Source organism: Mytilus californianus, unplaced genomic scaffold (genome assembly GCF_021869535.1).
Source record: "Mytilus californianus isolate M0D057914Y unplaced genomic scaffold, xbMytCali1.0.p SCAF_6, whole genome shotgun sequence".
Lineage (NCBI taxonomy): Eukaryota > Metazoa > Mollusca > Bivalvia > Mytilida > Mytilidae > Mytilus > Mytilus californianus.
In genome coordinates, this window is record NW_026262712.1 from 61326182 (window position 1) to 61334063 (window position 7882).

At 32.1% G+C, this 7882-nt stretch overlaps 1 long non-coding RNA gene across 1 annotated transcript; it reads left to right on the top strand.

Moving 5' to 3' along the window:
- Positions 1 to 4087: 4087 nt before the first annotated feature.
- On the top strand, positions 4088 to 5868 carry LOC127704168 (uncharacterized). Its single transcript, XR_007983169.1, has 2 exons — positions 4088 to 4428; positions 5074 to 5868. It is a non-coding gene; the product is annotated as an uncharacterized LOC127704168 (long non-coding RNA).
- The last annotated feature ends 2014 nt before the right edge of the window (positions 5869 to 7882 follow it).

A 7882-nucleotide genomic window follows, 5' to 3' on the forward strand; every position in this document is an offset into this window, starting at 1 on the left:
CTTAGGACTGGCGATGTCTTTGCATGTTGGAAGTTGTTTAAAGCAAAAGATCTTACAAACTTTAAAGGATAATCTATGATTTTTAAAGATAGTCAAATTGTGAAAAGACTTGGCCTGGACACTATGTTGAATGGAAGATTCGTTTTTAGTAAAAAAAATTATATGTATCGTGTTATAATTCCTATAGTATACATTTTGTGAAATATATATATATTTATATATTTGACCACAATCAGAAGTCTTTTCATTGATTGTTTTTTTTATTATTTTCATAGTACATCCAGTTATAATTTTTTGCATTCCAATCTTAATTTCAAAATCTCGTACATTACTGTACGCCTAACTTTAAAAACAGTATTCGATGTCATGTGTATTTGAATAGCCGTAAATATGTGGACTCAAGATTTCATATTTGGAGTGAAATATCAGCAAAGGGATGGATACAATAAACTTATGTCGGTATCTTTAGTTAATACAATGTGTGTATATCAAAATCCAACCTATACAACTTATGACCACAACGTATATTAAATTGCCATTTGCTTGGAGTTCGGTATTTTTGTTATTTTACTTTTTGCAGTACCAGTTCATGATCATTAGCTACAATTGAAAGATCCTTGACAAAAAGTAAAAATTTGTTGTTTAAAATTACGAATAGAACACCTGACCGGTTGCTGTTACCGTCAATTATTCATTCAATTACCTTTACATAAACCTCACCACTGGTGCTCAAATCAACCAGATGTAACCAGATGAATAGCGAAATGACAGGACATTAAAGCTTTAAAATATTCCAAAAGTTGCTAAATCTGGCAAAGTGCAATCCATTCTCAGATGAACGTTTGGAACAAAAGATAACATGCGCATCCAACTTCTACCCAGGAATAGATTACTTCGCTGTATTTCGCGAAACGTTTTTGAATTTTGCGTCCTCTATGCTCTTCAACTTCGTGTTTTATTTGGCCTTTTTAAACTTTTTTGATTCAAGCGTCACAGATGAGTCTTTTGTAGACGAACGCACGTCTAACTTACACAATTTTAATTATGGTATTTATGATAAGTTTATGACAAGTTTATGACAACGTCAATGTTATCTAATATCAACAAAGGAGTTATGACCTCTGAGCTGGTGATACCCTTAGTCACAAAACGTCCTCCAGCAGTGGCATTAATGCAGATGTCTTACATACCACGTCATTCATATGAATTGTTGATAATCGAAAATATTCACATTAAGACGAAACAAAAATTGAACAAAATCCTAATCTGGTGTGTTATAATCATTAGTAGTTCTGGTGTTTCTTCCGAACAGATAAGCAGTACCTGTTCCATCGAGGATAAATGTCGTTTTACTTTTGATAAAAATGTGTTAATTGGTATTAACAAACAAAAAAGGCAGGAACTTTGTTACTGTCTATTGTCTCAAAAATAACAAAATTCTCCAACCATTAGTACATGTATATACTCCAAACCTTATTCATAAACAAGCAAGAAAGTTTTAAATTGGAAAAAAAACGTTTTCAAAACACAAAACACAAGAAAATGGAACATCACATATATCATCAAATAAATAATACAAAGTACAAATCTTTACACTAAAGCAGAAGCATGTTGATCACTTAGAAAGTATGTGCAAACTGTGGAAAAGTAAACAATTTCTGTTCCTCTAACGACAGTCGTCGTATTGCTCATGGCTTTACAATTTCGATGATTAGTCGTATTCACTGTTGTCGTGAACGAATAAATGGTGGTAGGTAGCGGTTATGACAAATTATATATATCCGTTATCATCTATGACACAGATGTTACATACAGTAAATATAATCACGATTGCATTACAAAATCTTAGATAGTGATGACTCCAATGTAACCATTTAAAACTCTCATGTCGATTCAGTTCAAGCCCGAGCATTCATATTGTTACGACACAAAAGCATATGGTAAGATATATATACTGACGGACTTAAAAAACGCAACACTAGGTTGTAGTCTTGTAATTGACTGTTCCGCGCTTACATGCAAAACAGCTGATCTTTTAAAAAATATTTAAAATAAAATGCTACATAGATTTTTTTTTTCATGTACATATCATGTATGTAGTAATGTGAAATTGTGATTCAATCGAACAAAAAATGACTCATGCCACGAAGAATAAAAAGTTATGAAACCCTGAAGTCAAAACTATTTTTTTCTACTTCCTGTTTGCTGTTTTTACTAGGCCGTACCACTTCCAGTAAACATGATATCCTTCCACTTTTCTGGTTTGATATCCAAAAAAAGATGTTTTTTTTTAAATCTTAATATATGTTTCAATTCAGCATAAGCCTTTAATCAAATAGATAAAAATGAGTCCAGAAATAAATTCAGAAAAAAAATGGATTTGTTTATTTCACTCCATGTTTTGACAGGCACCAAAAACTGGAGTTGTAATCAAGACTTGTAAATATTTTTTTTTTTTATTGTTTTTATTCTAAGATATGTAATAGTTTTAAAACAATTATGAAAACATAAAGGAGTAATTTCACGAAGGGTTAAAATTGACTCTAAGTTTTTAACATTTTTTTTTTAATCAAGCCAAAATACTACAAATTTAACATAGAAATAGTTGTGATATTACTATTAATACGAAATAGCTTCAGTTTCGTTCATCACATTAAAATGATGAAGTTTTGACTCCTTACGTAAGCATTAGTTGTATTGTAATGCAGTTTTGGTAAAATTTTCAATAATCAATTAGTTTTTAGCATAATTTAGTTTGGCCGCCACACATGATCCAGAAAGTTGTTTTGTGTCTAGAGATTTAATATCATTATTGGCAACTTTTGGTTACAGAAAAATTTGAATCCTATGTTGCAGCCAAGGGTTTCCTCAAGCTTTCTGGTCCGAAAAATGTGCAAAATCATCATATTTTGACAATATGTTCATAATGTGCTGAATATGAAGCCAAGAATTTACTCTTATGAAGAGTAAATTTTAACAAAGAAGTGAGGCTTTTGAAATAGATACATAATGAACCAAATCATGGCAATTTTGAAATTTTATGTTGAAATTCAAGGCCATATTAGGTCTATGAACCTTGTCCTTTCACAAAAAATGTTTGATTCATTACTTCATTGTCTAAATGAAGTTTGCAGTTCGAAAGTTTTTTTGTTAAAATAATGTGGTTTGCACTGAAACCAAAGTTTTATCCTTATGAATGAATATCACCATCACCGTCGAAGACTGCTTATAACCAACTCCTAAATGATTGACATAAAGGTCAACTAGATCTTTTGTACATGTTTTGACGTCTTTCTTTTCCATTATAGTCTGTTTTAGCAATTCTGTGGTATAATCTGTAGGCCTTAAAATGTTTTCTGCTGCCGATTCTATGGCATTGTATATTGGATACAATATTGAGGTTAATCTATCTGTTATGACACCAAAAAACTTTGCTTAGAGATTGACGTTGCAGTCGTAAACCTGTCTCGCAAATGACATTTTTATTGACGTGGCGTGGTCTGGTCTGGTCATGGGTGGTGATTAACAAAGCCCGTCTGTCTGTACCGTTGTTGTAAGGACTGTAAAAGGAGAGTCTGGCGTGAAATTGTCTAGCAACAACACGTTGACATATTCCTGCCTACTTCAAAGTATTTATGTTCTGATTCAGATTTTCATTGCTCTGTCTCGGCATCATGGAAATGCATCATTTTTTACAGATTAAAGTGGCAGTATGGATTCAATGTTTCACGAAAAAACATTCTTTAAAAAATCATCCATTGGTTTCAAAATTCGCTTTTTGAAATTCGTGCGACGTCAATAATCTGGTATATTCAATTACCTTGGATAATTTTTCTAAACAGAAAGAAGTATGATAAGCATGAACAGCAATTATATGAAGATGAATAATGATTTGGTAAAAAAATAATCACAAAAATGTGTGTTTCATTTTTGTAGTCCGTGAGTATATATTAAAGTTCAGTATTCTCTATTTTTAACTCTGTTGCATCTTTCAATGGTGCAGTTGTTTGTATACGTCATAAAACCATAAGAATCATCTTCGAAAAATGATTAGTTGAACTTTAAAGTATACCCCCTTCTGCTTTGTTATGCAAGCATTTACGCAAATAATGTTATCAACGAATACTGTTCTGCATTAGCTTGGCAGCAATATAAAACAAAATACATTCTGTAACCGCTTTTCTCTTTTCTGTTTCTGCGGAGTATCAAAGTAACATATTTTACTGTCATAACAGTTGTATACATACAATATGGAGATCGAAGCGATCGCAGTTATTGTGTTTTTACTTTCATTCAATTGCTGTTATTCTAAGTCTATTCAGCAGCAAAATGTTTCAGTAGATGAAGTCCAAAATGAACGAATTTTTGCACTGGAGACTACAGTGATGAAATTGGAGACTGTAATTGACAATGTGACAAAATCAAAAGGTAATATTTATTTCGTCACCTTAGTTTTAATTGTATGATTTGAGAAAAACGAAATCAACCATAAAAAACGTGGAAAAAAAATCTTTTTATTAAACTATTTTACATTTTGTAGCTTGCCTGAACTATAGTTGAAAAGTTGAACTTTGTCACAAATGCTATTAAGATTGAAATGTTCGTCTTTTATTACAAAATAAAAGAAAATTTTAAAAAATGTTAAAAAAGGGTATGTAACCGATATGTGTGCGCGCAACACGTTTTTGAAAATATACTTCTTTATGTACTTTCAATGCCAAAAGCTAAGAAAGCCAACAGTCAGTTGATGATATATCTGCTTAATATCATATTAAATTTTTGTATAAAATAAAAATTCATATTAATAAAAATTTTATTTCATCGACTATTTACTCTGAACGTTTTTGATATAAAGGTAAATTCACAAATACACACCAAACACACTCTATTTTAAATTTTTTAACTTAAATTCGCTAAAATGCGCTTGTCCTGAACATGTATAAAATACTTGCCACTGGACGTTTAGCAAACGTCAGTCAATCAATATAATGTGTATTCGTATATAATGAGATTGATAACTTACGTTCTATGGTAAGTTTACAGCTCATATTTATATTTAATATTTCTTTGTAGATAAATTAATGGATCCCGTGATGTTTTATGCGAAAATAGCTAGCAGAGATTTTATATTACAGACATTATCGACAGTAGTGTTTGAAACTGTGATTCTAAACATTGGCGGCCATTACAATCAATATGATGGGATTTTTGTTGCCCCAAGGAAAGGCGTCTACATGTTTTCTTGGACCGTGTCTATTCAAAATTCGAAATATGTCGTTACAGAACTTGTAGTTGAAGACAAAATCATATCGACCACCGGAAATACCGATAATGCTGGAGGACATCATTCTGCATCGATGACGGCATTATGTAACATGGGAAAGGATGAGCATGCGTTTATCAGAACCGCAAATCATGGTGGTACAAATTATTTTTACAGCAAACCAGTCTATCCACAAACGTCGTTTCTAGGAATGCTTGTATACGATGATAAGTGAACATTTACAAACAGAAATTCTGAAATCGGTGTTTACAAGATGTTGCTTCTGCATTGATCACTCGATGAAAATTATCCGATATATCAACATATTGCTTGAAACATGCAAATTTTCAAATATTTATGTATAACGATGCTCTGTGCAAGTGAAGTTTAAATATTATAATATGTGTTTTTGTATACATACGCATCTAGATTCGATGTTTTCTTTTCGTTTACATAATGACATGTATGTATCAGTAGATAAGTTTCTTGAGTTCTGACCTGATGCATGCGTATTAGTATACTTATTTTAACCTCATGCATACGTAAATTACATCTAATTGTCAAGCTTAACAAAACACCTTTCAAATAAATGTTTGATGAAATAGCTTGTAATCTTTTTTTTAAGTGAACACATATTTGATTGCCATTATCTTTATAAGACCCATTTGTAAACAATGAGTTTCAGTGAGTGCGATTTGTTCAGTAGCCAGAGTTTCTATATTGCCTGATTTGAAAATACATGTAGTTGCGCTAAAACTAACAATGTAACTTCCTCAGTCAACGTTCCCCTTTGTCAGTTTTTGGCTGTTCTGTTTATTTCACTCTGATTTTTATTCCAACAAACAATTTACATAAAGATTATTTCAGAAATAAGTCTTGCGCGTAAGAAAATCATATATTTTAATAAGGGGACGTGATATGATTGCCAATGAGACCAATATCCAGCAGAGACCAAATGGTGTAGATGTTAGCAACTGTGTAACGCCGTACGACCTACAACAATGAGCAAAACAAATACCGCATAGCAAGCTACAAAAGGCCTCAACATAAAACAATATCAAATCATTCAAATGAGAAAATTACCGGTCCGATTTGTGTTGTTTTCATGTTTTTACTATAGAATAGCTATATGCAAGAGAAACTCAAGATAATGGTTGGGTATATTTGTGGGCCCAAGAAAGCGGATAAAGATTCCTAGACCGTTGATGTAGAGTTAACTTATAAAATGTGACTTACGCTCGTAAGGTTATTTTTTGATTTTCTGTGTATATTTATACCCCCGCTTTAAAATAGAAGTGGGGGTATACTATTTTACCTCTGTCCGTCCGTCCGTCCGTCCGTCCGTCCCAAGAATAATTTTCGTCGCATCTTTCTCAGGAACTACATATAAGGATTTCTGAAATTTGGTTTCAGGGTTTATATAAGTCACCTATACCGTGTGATTCGTTTTCAGATTCATCACTCAACAACTTCCTGTTTACCGAACACTTACATCATTTTACACATGACATTCAAGTTGAAAATTTTCGTCACATTTTTCTCAGGAAGTACATTACAATGATTTCTGAAATTTTGTTTCAGGGTTTATATGAGTCAGCTATACCGTGTGATGCGTTTTCAGATTCATCACTCAACAATGTTTATACCGAAAAACATTTTGGTTTAAATATTCCAAATGCATATTTGGGTGGGGTATCATCAGTGAGCAGTAGCTCGCAGTTTCACTTGTTTTTATCTGTCTGTCTTTTGATTTATGCCAACAGATTTCCCGTTGAATTTTGAAAATATTTCTGGAAAGTAAAGCTTGAGTTTCAATTCTTGTGTAGGTTAATACACTTCATTCATAACAGGACAAACTGCATTTTCACCTATAACTCTGTTCTTGGGAGGTTTATATGAATGGTGCTTGAAATACATCAATTAAACGTAACAACACAATAAAACCAGATGATACATTTAAAGTTTTTTGATATTGTCAGATAGTCTTTCGATTTTTGCATGTTGATAGCTTCAAACATTCTCAATATACTAAATTTCAAGTTTCATTCTTGTATAGTTAAAAAGCTTTCCATATCTACTGCGATTTACATAGGATAAGATGTTTAAAAGTTAACATACACAGACAATTAAGTATAGTATGTGTTATTTAGGGGGCTTGGTATCATTTGATTTTTGGTTTATGTTTCTAATATATTCGTATTCACACAAGTCATTACTTCCCCTGATGAGTAATGAGCTGCATCTATATCTACATCCCAACAATCTACTCTAGAAATCTTCCAATTAGCACAGAAATGAGTTGGTTTTGGTATTCAAGAGCAGATTTGTTCTTGTCTTCGAGGCCATTTTTTCGAGCACGATTTTCCTACTCAGACTCAGAAATAATACAATCAAAATACTGGATTTGGTGTTTCGAGCACAATTTTTGTACTCAGAATACTGAGTAAAGTTTTTTGACCGAGAGCCGTTTGATCTCGTTCAGAGGTCTAAACCAAGGTACTAAAAAAAACAAAAATTTAAAACAGAACAAAATCTTAAGTCACGTATAATAGATAACGAAAATACAAGTAATAACAAACAGTAATAACCAATAGTACACCGTACCAAAGAATGGTCACA